Below are 22,740 nucleotides of genomic sequence, written 5' to 3'. Positions count from 1 at the left end.
AGATGAATGGATAAAGAAGTGGTATACATATCCAATGGAATACTATGCAGCCATCTAAAGAAATGAAATCTTGCCAACTAGAGGGTATTATGCTAAGCGAATTAAATCAATCAGAGAATGACAATTATCATATGATCTTCCTGATAGGAGGAATTTGAGAGGCAGAGTGGGGGTTTTGGGGGTGAGGGAAAGAAAAAATGAAACAACATGCAATCGCGAGGGAGACAAACCATTAGAGACTCAATCTCACAAAACAAACTCAGGTTTGCTGGGGGGAAAAGGGGGTGTGGAAAAGATGGTTGTATTATGGACATTGGGTAGGGTATGTGATATGATGAGTGCTGTGAAGTGTGTAAGCCTGACGATTCACAGACCTGTACCCCTGGGGCAAATAATATATGTTAATAGAAATAATTTTTTAAAAAGTTATATAACAGTGATATGTAGTCAGAGGTATGTGTTTGCTATTATTATTACTGTTATAATTATTACTTATTAACTATTATGTGGCTTCATGATACTGAAGGCACAGTGATTTCAATCACTGAAACTTAGTTCAATCATGCTTGGGGGCTAGAAGATGGTATTAGTACCACTTCTCTTTTGAGACTATAGCTAGGAAGAATATACCAGCCTAGCCTAAGGAGAAAGCACAAGATTCTAGATAATGGTTTAAATTAGTCTTTTATAAATGTCATTGAGCTTCCTCCATATTCTTGACAATTTGTTACAAACTGGGAATAGAATAAGTGAGAAGAAACCACTCAACATTGATGGACTTTGTTTTCAACTTATGATACGAACGGCCATTGAGAACTTTAAAAAAAAAAGTGTATTGGTGATTTTTATAAGTGTGTGTGCATGTGTGTGTGTGTGTGTGTGTGTGTGTATCTCCATCCTTAATGATTCATATCAGACTACAAGAAGCCTCCTCTTAAGAAGTTTGAGTATAATAAATTAGTTGTTATCATTGTTCCTGAGCTGCCTTGGAAAGTACAAGAGCTAACAAAAGAGGAAAAAGTAAAACAAAACAAAACAAATACATGTGTTCAAAAAACCAGTTCAACACCAATTTGAAGATATGTTAAATACTCATATTAAATGCATGAAGTACTGTTAAAGTTACACAAAGTACTCATCACAGAGGTCTATCAGCCTTCATGGTAATGGCCCATGTCATTCATTTAACAATCAATACATATTTATTTTCTACTATGGGTCAGACGTTGATCTAGTTACTTGTGAATATGGCACTTGAAAAAAACCCAGATGAATAATATATGTATTATATGTATTATAAAATATATAATACATAAAGTGTGCATTAATTACCATGAATAAAGCTGAATAAGACCTGAAATCTACCTCAAACAAAGGCTTATAATATAATAAAATGTGTCCTTTGGTAAAAAATCTGCATTGCCCACTTGCTCAGTTCTATCACCATAGCAATTGACAACCCACAGAAAATAGAAAACGAGAGGAATTTTGTCAGGATATACTGGAGAAGCCACCTGCAAAGTGTCTTTCACTTGCACCACTGAGATCTTTATTCTTGATCTATCTTGTAGGCTCTGGGAACAGAGTGATCCATGGCACGCCTGTGCCATGGAGCATTCCCTAGTGGACCCAAGACTGCTCTGCTGAGCAAGGCTTGTTTGCAAGCAAGGTGAGCCCTTGGCTGGTGACAGGGAGCCTGGGTTCCAGATGGGTTTCCAGCATTCCCTGAGTGCTAAGAACATCTTACTGTGCTCCTGGTAGTGAAACATAACTGTGAACAATATGGTTTGTGCTGCATGCTGCTTTCCTCCTGGGAGTTTTGGTACATGCTCAACAGTGGACGCGTACAAGACCAGCCCCCAACAAAACTCAGGGTACTGAGTCTCTAATGAGCCTCCCCAGGAGGCAACACTTCTCATTTGTTGTCACAATTCAGTGCTCAAGGATGTTATTCATGACTCTGTTGGGAGAAGACTCTTGGATGTTTGCAGCTGGTTTCCTCTGGAATTTGCCCCATGTGCCTTTCTTTCCCTTTCCTGATTTAGTTTTGAATTCTTTCATTGTAATGAATAAATCTTAGTCATGAGTATGACCATATGATGCATTCTGTGAGTCCTCCTAGCGAATCACCGAGTGTGAGGGTGGTCTTGGGACCCCTCAACCCAGCTCCCAAGATGTGTGCTTGCTTTCTCTACAAATTGGCAACAAGAGGATTCTGGTAACTCTCCCCCATCCCAAGAACCTAATTTAATAGAGGAAATATATATCAAAGTAATATGACAGGGGCGCCTGGGTGGTTCAGTGGGTTAAAGCCTCTGCCTTCAGCTCAGGTCATGATCCCAGAGTCCTGGGATGGAGCCCCACATCGGGCTCTCTGTTCAGTAGGGAGCCTGCTTCCCTCCCCCCTCTGCTTGCCTCTCTGCCTACTTGTGATCTCTGTCTGTCAAATAAATAAATAAAATATTTTAAAAAAATAAAAAATAAAAAAAATATGACAGTCCCACTTGGTAAGAAGCTCTGCAACAAATGCGAATTCATGTGGTGACCCAATCACACTTTAAAAAATTAAGGGTCGCAACAGTTCTTAATTTCAAATAACAAAGTTTGTAATTTTAAAAATCAAACAATAATTTTAAAAAACAAATACAGGTATTGTGTGTGTGTGTATATATTTATATATAGAGAGATACATATTTTATATATGTATATGTGTGTGTGTGTGTGTGTGTGTGTGTGTGTGTATCAATCTGGGGGAAAATAAGAAAGTATATTTCCTGATTTGTTCATTTTTCTCCACAAAGAAACTACAGTGAATTGTCAATTACAGCATCAGAGACTCACCCAAGTAACTTTGTATAAATCATAATAATTTGCTAAGAGAATAAAAGAATCAAGCACATTTGAAACTTTGCACTTAGCATGCATCTTTAAAACCACAATGACTACTGCAGCAAAAAGAATATGGCGTTACATGCACAGCACTGAATGCGGGAGAGAGGCAGCCGAGTTATGGGCTGAGGACCACAGAAGTCAAGTGACTGATGTCACCCTGAGAAACTCTGCAAGTCTCAAGGGTTACATCGAGGCCTCTGAAGACCCTTCTTTGGTTCTCATAAGAGGAAAACAAAGTGAGGTATTTCAGTATGTTTTTATAAGAATTGCTTCCATGCTCATTAATTGCCAAGAAGCAAAGCTCCTTCCTTTCTTTTCTTTTCTTTTTTTTCTTTCTTTCTTTCCTTTTTTTTTAAGAGAGGGAGAGAAGAGGGGTCCAGGGAAGAGAGAATCTCAAGCAGAATCCTCCTCGCTAAGCACAGAGTCCAACTTGAGGCGTGATCTCACAACCCCAAGATCATAACCTGAGCCAAAAGCAGGAGTTGGATGCTTCACTGACTGAGCCATCCAGGTGCCCTGAGCAAAGTTCTTTTCTAAATTTTCTTTTGGCGTGGTAGTATAAATAAATATATAAATATATAATATATATATATATATATGTATGTATGTATTTTTAAAATATATATTGATATATTGTATTTATATTTAAAATATATATATTGATATATATGAAATTCGTGACTTCAACCATTTTGAAATTTATAATCCCGGAGTATCTACATTTACACTGTTGTGCAACCATCATCACTATATTTTTTTGTATTTTTTTTTCAGTGTTCCAAGATTCATTGTTTATGCACCACACTCAGTGTTAATATGTGCCCTTCTTAATACCCACCACCAGGCTCACCCATCCTCCCCCACCTCCTTCCCCTCCAAAACCCTCAGTTTGTTTCTCAGAGTCCAGTTTCTCATGGTTCATCTCCCCCTCCGATTTCCCTCAATTCACTTCTCCTCTCCATCTCCCTCTGTCCTCTGTATTATTCCTTATGCTCCACCAGTAAGTGACACCATATGATACCTGACTCTCTCTGCTTGACTTATTTTACTCAGCATAATGTCCTCCAGTCCCATCCATGTTGCTACAAAAGTTGGGTATTCATCGTTTCTGATGGAGGCATAATACTCCATAGTGTATATGGACCACATCTTCCTTATCCATTTGTCTGCTGAAGGGCATCTTAGCTCTTTCCACAGTTTGGCGACTGTGGCCATTGCTACTGTGAACAGTGGGGTACAGAGGGCCCTTCTGTTCACTACATCTGTATCTTTGGGAGTAAATACTCAGTAGTGCAATTGCAGGGTCATAGGGAAGGTCTATTTTTAATTTTTTAGGGAATCTCCACACTGTTTTCCAAAGTGGCTGCACCAGCTTGCATTTCCACCAACAGTGTAAGATGGTTTCCCTTTCTCCACATCCTCTCCAACACTTGTTGTTTACTGTCTTGTTGATTTTGGCCATTCTAACTGGTGTAAGGTGGTATCTCAGTGTGGTTTTGATTTGAATCTCCCTGATGGCTAATGAGGATGAACAAAACTGAATCAGGAAGAAACTGACAACCTGAATAGACCAATGTCTAATAATGAGATTAAAGCAGTGGTCAAAAATTTCCCAAAAAACAAGAGCCCAGGACCTGACAGATTCCCTGGAGAATTCTACCAACCATTCAAAGAAGAAATAATACCTATTCTCCTGAAGCTGTTTCAAATAATAATAATAATAATAATAATAGAAAAAGAAGGAAAACTTCCAAACTCTTTCTATGAAAGCAGCATTACCCTGATCCCCAAACCAGGCAAAGACCCCATAAAAAAGGAGAATTTCAGATCAATATCCCTGATGAATATGGATCCTAAGATTCTCATCACTATTTTTAAAACCTTTTCATCCCCCTCAATAGAAACCCTCTAATCATTAATCAATAACTCCCCCTTCCCTCCCTTCTCCCAGCCCTTGGAAACTTTGATTCTACTTTCTGTTGCTATGAATTTGCCTATTGTAGATATTTCATATACATGGAGTCATACAATATATGTCCGTGTGTGTGTGTGTGTTTAATTTGGCATGATATTTTCAAGGTTCATCCATGTGGTAGATTATCAGAATTTCATTCTTTCTCTGGTCAAATGACATTCCATTGTATGTATATATCACATTTTGTTTATCCATTCAGTTGTTGTTGACAGGTACATGGCTTATTTCTATCTTTTAACTATTGTGAGTAATGTTGCATTGAAGATTGGTATACAGTTCTCTACTTGAATCCGCATTTTTTATGCTTCTATAATATATTTAGGGATGGAACTGCTGGATCTTAATGTAATTCTGTGTTTAGTAGCTTGAGGAGCCACCAAACTGTTTCCCAGAGCAACTGCACCATTTTACGTTTTCATAAGCCATGCATGAAGTTTCCATTTTTTTCCTACATTGTTGACAACATTGGTCACATTCTTTTTTTTTTTTTTTAAGATTTTATTTATTTATTTGACAGATAGAGATCACAAGTAGACAGAGAGAGAGAGGAGGAAGCAGGCTCTCCGCGGAGCAGAGAGCCTGATGCAGGGTTCAATCCCAGGACCCTGAGATCATGACCCAAGCCAAAGGCAGAGGCTTTAACCCATTGAGCCACCCAGGCACCTCTGGTCACATTCTTTTTAAAAAATTACATACAGGGCATCTGGGTGGTTCAGTTGGTTAAGTGTCCAACTATTTTTAGCTCAGGTCATGATCTCAGGGTCACGAGATGGAGCCCTATGTTGGGCTCCAAGGAGTCTGCTCGAGTTTTTCTCCCTCTACACTTCATGTGCTCTCTCTCGCTAAAATTAATAAATCTTAAAAAAAAAAAAAAACTTATGTATTTGTAGGTATGGCCATTAAAAGAATTGCATGTCATGATTTTAATATTCATTTTCCTAATGACTAATAAGTGTACTTTTGGCCACTTGGGTATCTCCTTTGGAGAGATGTCTATTAAATCCTTCACAAACTTTTTGTTTGGGTTGTTTGTCTTGTGTTGTTTTGTTTCAGGTATGTTTATTTATTTGGGATTAAATCCTTATCAGATATGATTTGCAAATATTTTCTCAAATTCTGTAGGTTGCCTCTTCACCTTCTTGATAGTGTACATTTATGCACAATGGTTTCTAATTTGATGATGTCCATTCTTCTGTCTCTTCTTTTGTTTTCCACACTTTTGCCATTATATATAAGATTCCACTTCCAAATCCAAGGTCATGAAGACTTATCACTGTTTTCTTCAAAGATTTGTCTGGTTTCAGCTCTCACATATATTTAGACTGTTGATCCATTTTTGAGTTAATTTGTGTAACTGGAGTGTGGTGGGGGTTAGAAACTTCTTTAAGTCTGGACTGAGATGGGAATGGTACCTGTGACCTCTTTTTCCTCTGAAACAGTTGAAGATATTAAGTAAATGATTCATGTGAATTTTTTTCATTAAATATCATGTCTTACTTAAAGGAGATTTCCTATGAGGCTAATGTAGCCTAGCCTTTAGGTCTCTAAACTATACGTCCCCTTCCAAGCCCCTGGGAAGAACCTTCATGAGGCAGTCACATGCTCATGTTTTTGTAAAACTGGCAAATGTAATATTTTTTTAAGTCTTTTTTTTTTAAGATTTTGTGTATTTATTTGACAGAGAGAGAAAGATCCAAGTAGGCAGAGAGGCAGGCAGAGAGAGAGGAGGAAGCAGGCTCCCTGCTGAGCAGAAAGCCTGACTCTGGGCTTGATCCCAAGATCCTGAGATCATCACCTGAGCTGAAGACAGAGGCTTAACCCACTGAGCCACCCAGGAACCCCCAAATGTAAGATATTTTTGCTGCAATTGGCTAATGCTACTGTCTCTTTCTACTTGGACTTCCTGTTCCACTTTCCTCATATCAAGAGGCTTGAGGTGGCCACAAGCATTTCTGAAATCCAGCTAAAAGGAGACTGGGAATATGCCATTTTAACTGCAATTTAGAAGGACATTTGGGGCATTTCAGTTGTTTAAAATGTAAGAAAATTTAAGAGATTTAGAGTTCTTTCTTTTGTCATCCTTAAATTCATTTCTTACAGAACAAAGACAAAATTCTGATGAAAAACTGAAAGATGAAATAAAGGTCATAAAAATGAGTGATGAAATTAAAACAAATGGTTTGATATCAGGAAGCAAATTATAACAAAATTTTCTTTTTCGGGTCATACCAAAAGTAGCAATGCATGAAAAAGAAGAGATAAACTGTGAACACAAGTAATGAATAAGCTTTGGGCTTGTTCCATAAATTCAATTAATGGAGAAGAATGAATCATATGAACACAATAGAAAAGGTTAATTTTCAATACTGACTGATGAAAATAACATAAAATTCATAATATATCTCTACAATGAGGATATTGATAGAAAACTGGCTAATGAATGTAGCTAATTGAAAGAGTATTTAAAACTGTTCTCTGCACAAAATCTTGTAATGCCCTGAAACCTCTTGCATATGAAAGAAACTTGATACGCTTTTTCTCAAATTTGACTACAACACTTAATAGCTACAAAGGTGAAATTCTCTAAACTCTCACAAATGAAAACATACTGACAAACTATTCTAAAGACTGAGTGATCATTTTAATCCCCATACCAAAATGGTATTACAACATCATGGTTGCATGAGGAGGCCAATGAAACATATGCTCTCCAGAAACATAGAGAAAAATGTATGGAGATGAGTCAGGCAATTAATGAAACTATTGTTATTTTCTGGATTTTGGTGACATTTGTAGAATTTGACAGTTTTTCAAAATCTACACTTTGCTGTGGTTTTATTTTATTTTATTTTATTTTTAAAGATTTTATTTATTATTCATGAGAGACACAGAGAGAGAGGCAGAGGAAGAGGGAGAAGCAGACACCCCACTGAGCAGGGAACCCAACGTGGGGTTTGATCCCAGGGCCCTGGAATCATGACCTGAGCCAAAGGTAGACACTTAACCAACTGAGCCACCCAGGTATCCTGAGGCTTTTACTTAAAGTATTTACTTCTTCTGGACTTAATTTTGTACTTGTATTTTTAAAATTCTTCCCTATGGCGGACCCTCTATAAATTCTCTGATGACTCATGTTATCTAAAGATTCCCAGGTCAATTTTAAAAAATATTCTTCATGTATTATTTCATATAATGGAATGCCTTTATATGCATTTGTTTGGAGAATTATGGATCTGTATTTTAATATTTCAAGGAATTCTGCTGGAGGTAATATCAGCACAAGAATATCATGTGATTCCAATACTGGAGACATTTATGTAAAAGTGTGACTGAAAATACACACCCATAAAAACACACATTTATGTAAATGCATAATATATAATTATATAAAACTGTTTTTAGGGGTGCCTTAGTGGCTCAGTCGATTAAGCAACCAACTTTTGATTTCAGCTCAGGTCATATCTCAAGGTCCTGGGATCCAGCCTCACAAGGGTGGAGGGAGTGTGTTTTTTCTCTCTCTTTCTCTCTCTATCCACTCCCCACTCCCACACTCCCACACACTCTCTCTCTCAAATAAATGAATAAATCTTTAAAATAAAAAAGACTATTTTTAAGTGTAGATTTTGCTATCATTCAGTTGTGATAGGCCAACAGATTAGAAGATGACTGCCCTTGAGAGATGCTTGTTACAGTTCCCAAGAGGAGAGGCCATGCCTCGGGTGGCCACACAGGGAAGAAGCAGACTAGGTCAGGAGGCAGGGGGAACAGGAAGAAAGGCACAGCAGAGCCTTTATTGGGAGGAGAGAATGGGCAAGTAAGTGACGGTGGATTGAGGACTGGCTAGGTTGAACAACTGCTCTGGGCTCTCAGGTACAGGGACTATCCCGAGTTATCTGGTACTGGGGCCTACGATACCAGACAGATTGAAGGCAAGAGCCCTGTGAGAATCCCGTAAAGGAGGTGGATGAGGGAGTTGGGCTTTGGGTGGCTTAGCTAACCCTGGGAGAGCCAGAGTCTCCCAGGTAGGCAATGCCTCAAATGTCAAAGCATCTCAAAGTACAGAAAATTTTTAAAAAATGATTAATACAAAGATGCCTTGTATTATTTGTGTAAATTTATATATCTACAATGAAACTGTACTAGTCATACACAGTTTAGTCCCTATCATTAAAATGACTGAATAATTTCACCATGTCATCCAACTTATAACCTGCTGTAACCAAAAATATGGAAAACAAATGGCCAGTTCTCTTGGTATTTTAGTTGATTAATTTGGCAAGGCCTACCACTGTCTGCTTAGATTTTAGCTCTTAGCATATAAAGTATAATCCCACAAAGTTAAGTTGAATGTTTGTAATATACTTAGTGCTCTGCAGTCATACAGAAAACAAGTCCCCCACAAGACAACCATTAAAAGATTTCCAGCAACCATTTTTTATTGTATTTCTGAATGACTCTGGCACCTGTAAGACGGTTAATGTTATGGTCAACCTGACGAGGCCACAGGATGCCCAGATACTTGCTAAAATATAATCCTTAGTGTGTCTGTCAGGGTGTTTTTGGATGAGTTTAATATTTAATAGCTAGATAGAGTAAAGCGGATTGTCCTCCCTAATGTGGGTGGGCCTCATGTAATCTGAAGAGAACAAAGAGAATGGCCCTCCTCCAAATAGAAGAGAATTCTTCATATCTGATGGCCTGTGGAATAAAGAATTGATTCCATGGGTCTCCAGCTTGCCACCTAACTCTGCACATCTTGAGATGTACCTGCCTCTATAATCATGAGTTGATTCCTTAAAATAAATCTGTATTTATTACAATATATGTATGTATGAATATTTGAATATATAAAAATAAATGCACATCCTATTGGTTCTGTTGTTTTGGAGAACCCCAACTCATACAGAGTGCTAATGAGTTAGCCCTAACAGAACTAATAATGTAATGATATGTAAACTTCCTGGTTTTTGTCATTTCTGGACTCAAATTTCTGTTAAGATGCCTCCCAAGTGTGGGCTTTAATGGCAATTAATTCTATAACCGTCAAGTAAAAAGTGGCTCATTTTTTTTCATGTGCTAAGGATCCCTCTAAGGAAATAACATAAATATTAATAAGTAATTAAATTGACCACATTCCACATTTTAGAAAAGAAACTTGTTAACTCATACCTACAAACGACCTCAGGGAAACACTAGGCAGTGATCTTTCTTGGTGAATATCATAAGATTACTTATATATTATTGACACAAGTATGCCAGATTTTTAATGATTAAAAATGCCTATTCATCCTTACAACAATAGATATGCTGAGAAAGAGTATCTTACTCAGTAAGTGAACAAGCCAGTCCATCTCACTAAGTAAAATATGATTGAATTAGTGTAAGAGAATAATTCTCACAGAAATAAAAGCCACACTGGAAGCTGCACGAAGGAGACTAGATACAGTCTCCTATATCTACTACTGTACTGTACAGTAAAGTGTGTTCAGAATAGGATTGAGAAGGAGGTGGCATCTCAAGTGAAGAAACTTTTTAAGAAGTAGAATGAAATTATAGTGAAGGAAGACAAAAATGGGGAGCTCATACGCACAACACTGAAGGGGCGGAAAAGTGAAAAGACAATAGGCAGATCAGGTCTTTCATTGACACCCTACTTAACAAAGACTCTGTACTTTTTTGGTTATGAGTCCCATCTAAACTATAAACCTTCCACGGCAAACCCCAGGCTTGCATCTACCATGATGTCTGCCCGGGGTCACACACTTGAGAAGTGCCACACAGATGTACTGAAGTAATGCAGGATAGCCTGAAATGCAACCAATGTTTACATTTTCTTTACTGAAGTCAGAAATTGAGATGAAGGATACCCAATAATTTAAAAAATCAACATGGTACAGGAGAGCGGCCATGGGGCATAACATAAATTTTATAATTTGAAATCTCTGGAGGCACAAAAACATGATTTTATTTTCTCACGGACATTTTCAACTCCACAGCATACTCACTTCCCAGGTTAATAATGGGGAGCAGGCTAATGTCCTGTCTGTCACGCAGCATTCTGCTTCAACACGTGATCTTAGTGAATCCTCCAACAGTTAGTTGCTGGACGGGAAACAAAGATCTTTTTTCGACATGGAAAATGACTACTTGTGAACACCTCATGTGTGTCAGTCTTCCCATATTCCAACCCTGTCTGTACAATCCTCCTACACTAAAACTATTAAATGAGATCTGAGGTGACTTGGAAAACAGTCCTATTTCTTTAACAGAGTTTTTGCTAGACTAAGCAAAAAAAATATAGGATACATAGTTCTATTCTAATTTCAAATAAACTATATATATGTACTTTAGTCAAAGCACGCCCTATGCAATCCTTGGGAGAGAAGTTATACTAAAACTTAAATTTGCTGTTTTATCTGATATTTAAATTGACCTAGGCAGCCCAGATTTTGTCTGACAATTCTTATAGTGGAATAAAGCCTCTTTTTTATGTGTGATATGATATCATCCACTGCTTTCTCGAATGCAAAAATACAAATCATGTAGACCTTCCTTATTTTTGGTCAAGGGCAAATATGAAAGGATGACTCATGTGGTAAAGATGCAGGGCAGAAGGAAACAAAGTGTATATAGCTAAGGGGCTGGCTGTGGCCAGTGGAAGACATTCTCCAGATGGCTGGGAGATGGTGTCTAGGAATATGAGACAACGGACAATGGAGCATGGGACAGACAAATTGGAATAAAACATAAAGACCACAGTAGAGCTGTCCACACAGCAGACAGAGTGACAGTGGGAAATCAGGGCATCCCATATTGCTTCTAATGCACAGAACTTCATCCAGAAGGACACACAGCACACTTCTGGGTGACCCCAGAATCAGAACTTCCAGATTCATGCCCACTATCATTTCAGGCTTGTCTTTGACCTTGAATCTCTTCGTATGAAATAAAATGATAGTAGTATCTGTGCTGCCAATGGCCAGAGGACCAAATAAGATAAAAACTATAATCCATGTCATCTGTTATACAAATAAAATTCATTATGTTTCTTCCACTGTTGGTGAATATGAATAAAGTATTATGACATTATCAAAACTAAATTCTAAGCATATAAGTCATGAGATAAAAGAGATTTAAAATGTGACACTTTTTCATTAGTAAATACAACTATATATTCAGGTCCTAGCTAGCTTGTATGACTTATGTTAGAATTATTACAGAAAATTCTCTTTTATGCTCTTTCTAAATTTTTTAGGTAGGAAGAATTTTTATCAAAATCTTACTTACTTCTTTCAGGCATGAAAATATCTCATCACTGACTCCATCTACTTCCCAATTCACATATTTTACTTCTATCAAATTTATATTCTTACATCTAAGGAATTTAGGTTCTTTTCTGTAATCAAAAGGAAGAAGAGATATTTCAAAATTTTATTTTCCCAAGAAATCTAAAAAAAAAAAAAAAAAGAAAAAAAAAAGGTAGATATAATCAAGCTGCCTCTGTTGACGTTAATCTCTTTTGAATTTGAACATTATTCATGTAGCTCATCTTCGTTCAATAAAAAGTGACACATTCTCTTAAAAAGAACCACCATAACACAAATAGCTACAGTAAGCTCATTTTGTCTAGAAAGTCAAGGTTCCATTTTTCCTCAGTATTCATTTGCTGAACAAGGTCATGCAGATTGTTGAACACGATCTCATATATATTTGTCCCAGTAAGATGGTGAAATAAAATGTGACATGAACTGATAAAGATAGAACAGAAAAATCAGATAGAATGGGACTGTCAAATTACCATCTTCAAAACATAAAATAACGATGTGTGGTGTTTTCTCTTGACACCTAGCAGCCCCGTAACTAAACAGGTTTATAATATTTCAAATGCAAAGTTTCAATTTCTAAGATGATTTCTTCTCATATATTAAGACTTAAAGTGAGCTATACATTCCATTTTCACATAAGATGTTCCTCCATGGAAGAATTTATTTGCATTATTCAGAACTGATCATTGTAAATGTCAGTGAAGGTTGACTCCATTGGTTAAAACTCAATGCAAAGAGCTACATTCATGGGCTCCAGACCCCGTGCATTAGGAACTATGCAGAACTATGGTCTCTTTTGCAGAACTATGGTCTTCAAAACCTGAGTCTTGGTCCACTACTTAGTAAGCCATGGTCAAGCAGGATACACACTAATAAAGCAAGAAAAGGAATTACAGTAAGCTTCCTTAACAACTATTGATGAGGGTATCCTGTGGGATAGGTGCTGTGTTGAGTGCTGGAAACATGCCCATGGGTAAAACAGATGAAAACTATATTCTAGTGGGAGACAGAAGGAAGAAAGGAAGGAGGGAGGGACAGGTGGAGGGAGGGAAGAGGGGAGAAATCACAAACTTAAACCACAGGTTTAGAAAAAATGGACTGATAAGTAATAAGAACTTTAACAAAGAACTGAGATAAAGGATAATAATAAGATTTCTCTTAGATGGGGTGATTAAAATATATCTCTGAAGAAGCAGCATTTAACTGAAAACCAGTTTGCAAAAGAACTAGCCACTACCACTATATGGATGAGAGCTTAAATTGATGCGCTCTTTGTATATTATCATATCGAGTATGTCTAAAATTAAGCCGTATTTTGTTGAGACAACGCAAAGTTCAAATCCGAGATGAGACTGGACTGGTAATAAAGTTTAACTTATCCAAATGAAGCCAGTGTGCTTGGAAAATCATATGATGAACAAGATAAAAGACACAATGTATAAATAGTTTTGGGGAACCATGTTACTTCAAATGCTGATAAGGGGCACCTGGGTGGCTCAGTTGGTTGAGCCTGACTCTTGGTCTCAGCTCAGGTTATGCATGATATCAGGGTCCTGGGATCAAGCCCCATACTTGGGCTCAGCTCAGGGGGGGTCTGCTTGTGAATTCTCTCCTTCTCTTTCTGCCCCCCCCCTCAGCTCGCTAGCACTCTCTGTCTCACTCTAAAAATAAGTAAATAAATCTTTAAAAAACTAATCTAAAATAAAATGCTGATAAGAACTAAGCAAACCAACTGGAGGCTTATTGTAATACTTTCTATACAAAATGTTAGTGAATTTGCTTGAACTGACATAAGGACCTGTCACATCTTCTGTAGGGAACACTGGTTGCTTTGCCCCATCCATTCCCTGCAACCCCAGATTTCTATAGGGGATTTCACAATAGTTGAGGGGAATCCTGATGGGCTCCACATGAGGCCAAGCAGAATATTCTACTCCTCTTGACAGAATAGTAAGTTTAGGGTTGGTCTTGTGATCTAAACTGGTCCAAGAAGTTAATTTTGGACCTTTTTCTGGAAATCTGGGGAGCCTGAAGCTCACTTTTATGACCAATGTGACCTATGAAGACTGGAACTGCTAAAATTATTTTTTTACACATGGGGAAAGGATGATGCCAGAGCAAGAGCTAAGTGAATCAAATCTACGAGCTGGAATCTTAATCAAATCATGCATGAAATCACCCAGTTCTGTTCCTTTGAGTTTCTGGCCTCTGAGTTGAAACAATAATTTCTATTCCTATTTTAAATGGTTATGGGTTATTGTTGTTGTTGTTGTTTTAAGATTTTATTTATTTATTTGAGACAGAGAGAGCACGAGCAGGGAAAGAGGCAGAGGGAGAAGCAGGATCCCCACTGAACAGGGACCAGATGTGGGGCTGGATCCCAGAACCCTGAGATCATGACCCAAGCCGAAGGCAGACACCAAACGTACTGAGCCACCCAGGCACCCCGCGTTACATGTTTTCATTAAATTTTCTTCTGTTTATGGCTCAGCTCCTTGTTTGTAAACTGTCTGCTCTCCCTCTTTGATGGAGACCATCGATTCCTCTTCCAGCCTTAAAACTTCCTTCCGTCTCTCCGGCCTCAGAAGTTTCTCAGAGCCTCCCACCGTAAGGAAATCGTGAGCGACACAACATAGTATGCCAAATGAATCAACAGGCCAGGTTATTGCTCATGGAATCACTCTGGCCTCAGGCTGAATATTCTCTGACACTGCAGTCTCTGGGGCAAGTAGCTACAAAGTACGAAATATTTTCTACCAGAATGTGGCGGGATTGAAATCTGAATAAAATATCCTTGGCCTGTTGGTATATATTCTGAGTTTAAGATATATTCTAAGTTGTATTTCAGGAAGGAGTTGCTTTTACTTCAATTTTTTTTTTTAATTTTATTTATTTATTTGACAGACAGAGATCACAAGTAGGCAGAGAGGCAGGCAGAGAGAGAGAGAGAGGAGGAAGCAGGCTCTCCGCGGAGGAGAGAGCCCGATGTGGGGCTCGATCCCAGGACCGGGATCATGACCCGAGCCGAAGGCAGAGGCTTTAACCCACTGAGCCACCCAGGCGCCCCGCTTTTACTTCAATTTTAAAGATTTCAGTTACTGAAAGTGTATCAGTAGATCTTGCGTGAATACAAATCTTAAGCTAGCTTAAATCATGTGTCTCCACATACATGAAACTTTCCTGAGACATCCATTTGGATGATCACCTCTGGGTAAACTTGCGAACACATGAAATCATTCATGACACAGACATGTATCAATGTCCCACTTTGTATCAAACAAAGTCCATGTTTAAAAGACTAAAAGCTGGGGTGCATGGGTGGCTAAGTTGGCTAAGCACCTAACTCCTGGATTTCAGCTCAGGTCATGATCTCAGGGTCTGAGACTGAGCCCTGAATCAGGCTCTGAGCTCAGGGGTGAGTCTGCTTGACTGCATCTTGGCCCTGATCTCTCTTGCTCTCTAAAATATATAAATAAATAAAATAGATAAATAAATACATAAATACATACATACATACATACATAAACAAAATAAAATGAAATAAAATAAAATACAAAGAAAGAAATAGGGACGCCTGGGTGGCTCAGTTGGTTGGACGACTGCCTTTGGCTCAGGTCATGATCCCGGAGTCCCAGGATCGAGTCCCGCATCAGGTTCCCAGCTCCTTGGGGAGTCTGCTTCTCCCTCTGACCTTCTCCTCACTCATGCTCTCTCTCACTGTCTCTCTCTCAAATAAATAAATAAAATCTTAAAAAAGAAAAGAAAAAAAGAGTAAAAACTCACCTCTATTCTCAAGAAGTTCATATTCTCAGAGACACAAACAAGTAAAATCTAATGGTAATACAATGTGATAAAGGTGTCGCCTTCCCAGAGATACCATCATATAAATGAACCAAAGTCGCTCCCTGTCCATTAGCCCTTGGTTACCTATTTCTTTAAGTGCTCTGAGACCTATTTGCCCACCAGTGGCAAACTCAGATTTTTACACATCAGTTATTAAACATCATCAAATTACTCAGATTTTTAGAGTCTCCCTGTTTTATATCTTGCAAAATTGTACCCTATGCCTGTCAGCCACAGATAAGCTAAAACCACAGGGCCATCAAAACCCCCAAACAGATGTTCCCATTAAGAGCAGTCTGACAAAGAAACTTCCTGCCAGGCTGCTGAGCAACATCACCCAGACACGTCAACCCTCTTCTTTGGGAGTCCTGCTGAAGGAGGACATTTTCTAGATGGTGGCTGCCGCACAGAAGTATCTGATGTTGTGGGATGCTTGCCCTCTATGCCTACCTAACCAAATAAAGCTTTGGCAAGCTTCAGCCACCTCCAATCATCTTTTTCCTTGATCGGCCTCCAAATCTTCAAACACCCTCCACAGCACACAAGCCAGATTCAGGAAGAGGGAAGGACAGAGGAAAGTTGGGGGGACAAAGAGAGGGATGAGAGCAAAACAGGAGCGGGGATAAAATGTGCCAAGTTCCGAAATGTAGTGCATGCTGAACACAACCTTCCAGGAATTCAGTGTGAGTGTCAAAGGCGGAAGGGTGAGAAATGAGACCAGACAGGTACACAGCAGGGAGACTGTGTCATGCCAGAGGCCTTGGATTTCTCCTGGCAGATGTGGGGAGCTGTTACAGATTTTAAGCAAGGGAGTAAGTGATCAGAATTACATTTTAGGAAGATCAACCTGGCAGCAGTGTGAAGAATGGTTTTGAGGAAAATAGTACCAGAATAAAGTTACCCAAATAAGACGCCATTATAATATCACTATGAAATCATAAGGCCTTGGACACAGAAGCTATGGAAAAATAAGTCTGTCTTTTTCTTTTTTCTTTCTTTCTTTCTCTTTCTTTTCTTTCCCTCCCTCCCTTCCTCCTTCCCTCTTTCTCTTTCTTTCTTTCTTGAACAAATATCAAAAGGATTTTTTCCAATGGATTTGACATATAGAATGAGAGGATATGAAGAAAACAGTAACTTCCCAGTATCTGGTTTGAGTGAATGGATGTATTGTAGTGAGTTCATTAAAACTGAAACAGAACATTTAGAAGAAGGAATAAATTTTTTGTATTGGGAGATCAACACTGACTTCAACTTTGGAAATGTTAATGTCAACTTTGGAAATGAGGTCTTTGGAGTCATTCAAACCATCGAGGACTGACTAGAGATAGGGGGTTCAAACTTCAAAGAAAAAAAAATAAAGTCTGGGTATAAAACAAAAATTTGGATATGGTCTATGAGCAGTAGCCTAGGAGAACACACAGCAGTGGCAGCATTATCCATAGATAGTAATAAGATGTAAGAATTGAGGGTGGATCCCTGAGAATGCCAAGATACGATGAGTGACAGCAGAAGGGTGTCAAGGACAGAATGGCGCTGAGCAAATGAAGGGAGAGGAAACACAGAGAAAGAAGGAGAGGAATGGAAGCTTTCCACAACCTCTTTATAAGATCAGATCAGTTAATAATTTTAAATGTAAATAATAGACTTTGGGTTTTGACTCTGAAATATCAGAATAATTGTGATCTCATTTTTATCTTTAAACTGTGCTCTTTTTTTTTTTTTTTTTTTTTTTTTTTTTTTTTTTTTTTTTAAGCTGTGCTCTTCTGACTGTGGAATGGGGTCTGCATGCATTGGGCACCTCAGAGGTTGGTTTCAAATTCACCTCCATCTCCTGAAATCTGAGCTAGTGGTCTGGGATGCAGATCCAGGAATGTGAGTTTCTTAACCTTCCAGATTTCTTTACACATCTTAACCTACTGTCTTACAAGAAGCTTGGGCTAAGAGCTCCCCAAGTGAGGAAAGGAAGTGAAAACCAGTTGGAAAGACATGAGGTTTGATTCTAAAATCTTTAACCTTACTTTCTGTATTGTCCTCAGACCAAGATAGTAAACCTGTTACTTTTTTTAACATGAAGATTAAGGAAGATAACAGTAGTTGAATGACCAGCTCCTCTCATAGAAATAATAGCACAAGAAGCTCTATAAGATCAGGGATACCATCTGTCTGGTTTGTCACAGCATCCCCATGCTTAGCAGAATTCCTGGTATGTAAGATCCTCAAAACATGAAGTTTTACTAGATGGGCTTCAGATTCAAACAGATCAGTGTTCGAATATACACCTATTAATCTTTTGACCTTGAAAAATTAGTGACCTTTCTGTATTAGTGAGGATTATTTGGAGAAACAGAATTAGTAGAGTATATTTAGAAATACAGAAAGGTTTATCATGAGGGACTGGGTCAGAATTATGGAGGCTGAGAAGTCACAGTCTGCTGTCTACAAGCTGGAGGCCCGGGATAGCTGATGGTCTTGCCCCCGTGCAAACCCAAAGGCCTGAGAACCAGCAACACTGATGGCCAAGGGCAGAAGATGAACATCCCAACTCAAGAGGAGGAGAGAATTCACCCTTCCTCTGCCTTTGTGTCCTGTTCGGGCCCTGGACAGACTGTACGATGCCTATGTGCACTGAGAGGGTGATCTTCCTTACCTTCCTTTGAGTGACCTTCCTTTGAGTTTAGCAACTCAAATTCTAATCTTTTCAAGAGACATCCTATGGACACATCTAGAAATCATGTTCTACCAGCTTTCTGGGCATTCCTTAGCCCAGTCAGGTGAACACATAAAGTTAACCATCCTGTTCTCTCAGACGATCATAATTTTAATTCCCTGTAAGCTTATTCCAACATGACATGGTATAGTGTATATAAAGAGTGACTCACACAGCATAAACAATTCATACATGCAGAGGCAGACTGACCTTGAGCCAATAAAACTTAGGGTGCCTCATTTGCAATTGTTCCTTCCAAGGTTCTGGGTGGGTTTCTATCAAAGGGATAACATGGTTCAGAGTTTTTTGATGTTTATAAGAGTAGCATATTTTTCATATTCTTTTTATTAAAAGGGTTCCTAAATAAGCTTTAGGTCCCAAAAAACTTGTTTGTGAGTTTGTCCATTCATCTATAATTAGTATTATCAGAGAAAGAAATTATACACAACCTACAGAAAATGTCTAGCACATTACTGGCAGTCCATAAATGTATTATTTTTACTTAGGCTTTGTTTACTTACAATATGTTTTTCCAGCAAGGATACATGGTAGTTTATACATATTTTAATATGTATATGTATTTTGGTATTTAATATGTATTTTAATATGTCAAAATGAATAGATGTCAGAACAGAAGTGTTCTCAAAGAACAGATGTAAGATGAACTCACACACTTTCTAGCACTCAAAGCAAAAAAGGAAATAAAACTGGGTACTTAACAGTGTGCATAAGGCTAAAACAGATGAACTGATAAGTAGAAACAACTATTTTCAGTCTGGAGTCAGATATTTATTCTAGGAACTTCGTGTTAAAAAAAAAATACTATAATGCAGTGAACAGTATCTTCAGGACACCTGGAGGGTACAATCAGCAACTGATACCACATGTATGTTAAAGCCCCCATAAGAAATGTGTGATCATGATTATAATTCTATTTTTCAGATGTCATAAAAGGATAAGAAAAAAGAAAAATCGAGGTGTGAACTTAGCTGTTGAAGAAAGACTTTGATGGAGGAGGTAGGACATGCCAGATCCTGACAGACACTTGCAGTTGTTAACTGAGGCTGCATTTGGGTGGTAATAATCACAGCTAAGAGAGGAAGAATTTGTGTAGTGACACGAGCAGAGGGAAGGTGGTTAAAAACAGATACATGTATTTGGGATGGAGATACTGATTGAGGAAGTATTTGTATAAAACTGTGGTTATCAAGTCTGAAGCATGACGGTGGGTGAGACACCCTGCCATCAATCTCAGCCATTTAGGGGAATAAAGGGCAGTCCTCAAACAAGTAAGAAGATAACTTATCTTCTGAAATGGAGAAAATATCAATGGAAAATTTAATGTTTTCAGGGAACCTAAGGGCCTCAGTCAGTGAGGCATCTGAATCTTGATTTTGGCTCAGGTTATAACCTCAGGGTCAGGAGATTCAGCCCTGCTTTGGGCTCCGGGCTGGGTGTGGAGCCCGCTTGGGATTCTCTATCTCCCACTCTCCCTCTGCTCCTCTTCCCCACCCTGTCCCCCTAACCTCTGCCTCCCTACCCACTGCCGCTCTGCTCCTAGGCTCATGATCTCTCTTACAAAAATAATAATAACAACATTTTCTATGTACCATATGTAGACATCCAATCCCTTAGATCCAGGGTAGGCAAACTTTTTCAGTAAAGGGCCACAGAGTAAATATTTGGGGCCTTGCTGATCACATGGTCTCTGTCTCTACTTTCTAGTAGCAAAACAAAAACCATCAACAGTGGGGATTGCTCGGTACCCATAGAAGTTCCTCTACGGACAATGGAAGTTGAATCTCTGAATGTCAGAATATTACTTTTATTTTGATTTTTAGAAAATCATTCTTGAATACTGGAGTATTCCAAAAGAGAGAGCAGGCTGAATTTTGCCATTAGGGTATATTTTGCCTAGACCCTAGATGTCATTCAATAAGGACACCTTTCTTCCCACAATAATCTTGATTAGATATAATCTGTAATGAACCTCAAAAATAGATGATAAGGAATAAAATTCTCCTAAATTAAGTCTGCTGTGACATTTTGTCATTTCAAATGAATAAACAAAATATCCCAAAGTAACAGAGAATTTGTTTTATCTTGAGAAAACACTTTTTAATAACATGAAGTAAAACTGTTATATTCTCTGTTGGAGTTTTTTGAAATAAGCACCAAGATATCTTATATGTTAATAAGTGTTTGCCTTCTTTAAAACCATTTCTTGAAAAAATTTTGTCTCCTTCTTTTCAATCTGCATGTCTGGTTTAATGCCTGATTGATTCTGAGAATACTGATTGAAGTAATTTAACTTTTTTAAAAGTCTTAATTTTATAAATAAACTTATTTCCTTAATATATAAATATTTATAAAAGTTTGAAAGTAAAAATCATATGGCCTGAAGCTTTGCTGTTCCCTTTTTAATATATAAAATACACATTCAATATCTTATTTTTTACCTCTTTAATTTATATGCAAATATTTGTGCGCTATTTTATATTCAAAAACCCTAGTTCAAATGATTTTCTTTGCAATAGGTAATTTAAATAATTCCCCTCCTAAAAGTTTGAATTTAACCAAAATAAAATGTATATATGCATGTTTCTTAATTTTAAACCCTTTCTTTCCCATCAAGTATGCTTTTGTATGTATATGCACTGAAATGCCATTTCTTTAGTGGTGACACTCATGTTTTCCCAAACCAACCAAAGGCACAAACTACACCATTCACCTCAGTGACTGAGAACTAATTTATTGTGTAGTGGAGACCCTAAATTTCTAATCTCTGGTAGTGGGAATTTCTGTATCTTCAAGCCATTTCTTTAGTGGTGACACTCATGTTTTCCCAAACCAACCAAAGAACACTCTTATTCCCCCCTCAGTGACTGAGAACTAATTTATTGTGTAGTGGAGACCCTAAATTTCTAATGTCTGGTAGTGGGAATTTCTGTATCTTCATATACCAAACAGCCAAACTTACTCAATTCTAAGAACATCTTATTCCCCCTCCCTTCCGTGTCAATAAAGTGAATGGCACTGATCCCACAAAAGATTAATCCTCCCACTTGTACTTAACATCTAATGCTCTCTTGCCTTCTCACGGATCTCACCCTATAGTATATCTACAATTTCCTGGACATTCAAACTTTCACTGTCAGTGGATTCATTCTAATTGAAGGTGATTATTTTTCTTGTTGTTTTGGACCTTGATTAGGATCAAGTTAGACTCATTATAAGCCTTTTCCATGATACAGTCTCATTGTTAATCCATTCGTGTGCCTATTTTAATTAATTAGCTATTTACTACATTATTTTAAATAATATAACAAACATGCCTAAAGCCTCCAACCAAAAGACAATGCCAAGATCTTGACCTATATCTAAACATTTGACCTTCCTATCTGATGTAGCCTCATTCTGAATGCCATGCTTATCATTTCATTGTTTTCGCTTCTGACGGCACTTCCCATAGATGATTTCATCAGAGCATCATTGTTTTCTAGATATATAGTTAGATCATGTCTATATAGAGAGTTAAGAGGATATTTTTCATAATTGTAGCTTCATAAAAACAGTATCATTCTCAGGGCACCTGGGTGGCTCAGTGGGTTAAGCCTCTGCCTTCAGCTCAGGTCGTGATCTCACGGTCCTGGGGTCGAGCCCCACATTGGGCTCTCTGCTCAGCGGGGAGCCTGCTTCCCCCTCTCTCTCTGCCTGCATCTCTGCCTGCTTGTGATCTCTGTCAAATAAACAAAATCTTTAAAACAAACAAACTGGTATCATTCTCTACCTCCTCCTTTCGGAGTCTTCCCACTGACTATTATGGACTAAGCCTTACCACACATTATGTTTCATTGTAGCTTATTCATGTTGACAGCCTGTGTATTTCATTGTGGGAATGTAACACCGTTTCTGCTTCCATCTTCCCACCAAGAAGAACTGAATTGCTTCTGCTCTTATGAAAAGAATGTTTCCATGAATTTTCTTACATATATCTC

At 38.1% G+C, this 22,740-nt stretch overlaps 1 non-coding gene across 1 annotated transcript; it reads right to left on the bottom strand.

Annotated features, from left to right (window-relative positions):
• Positions 1-22,156: 22,156 nt before the first annotated feature.
• LOC123393991 lies at positions 22,157-22,231 on the bottom strand. The gene has a single exon (XR_006608797.1). It is a non-coding gene; the product is annotated as a small nucleolar RNA SNORD49 (small nucleolar RNA).
• Between the last annotated feature and the right edge of the window lie 509 nt (positions 22,232-22,740).

This window comes from Mustela putorius, unplaced genomic scaffold (assembly GCF_011764305.1).
Source record: "Mustela putorius furo isolate JIRA1106 unplaced genomic scaffold, ASM1176430v1.1 tig00001118_pilon_pilon_pilon, whole genome shotgun sequence".
In the NCBI taxonomy this organism is placed as follows: Eukaryota; Metazoa; Chordata; class Mammalia; order Carnivora; family Mustelidae; genus Mustela; species Mustela putorius.
This window is presented reverse-complemented; position numbering and strand designations above follow the sequence as displayed.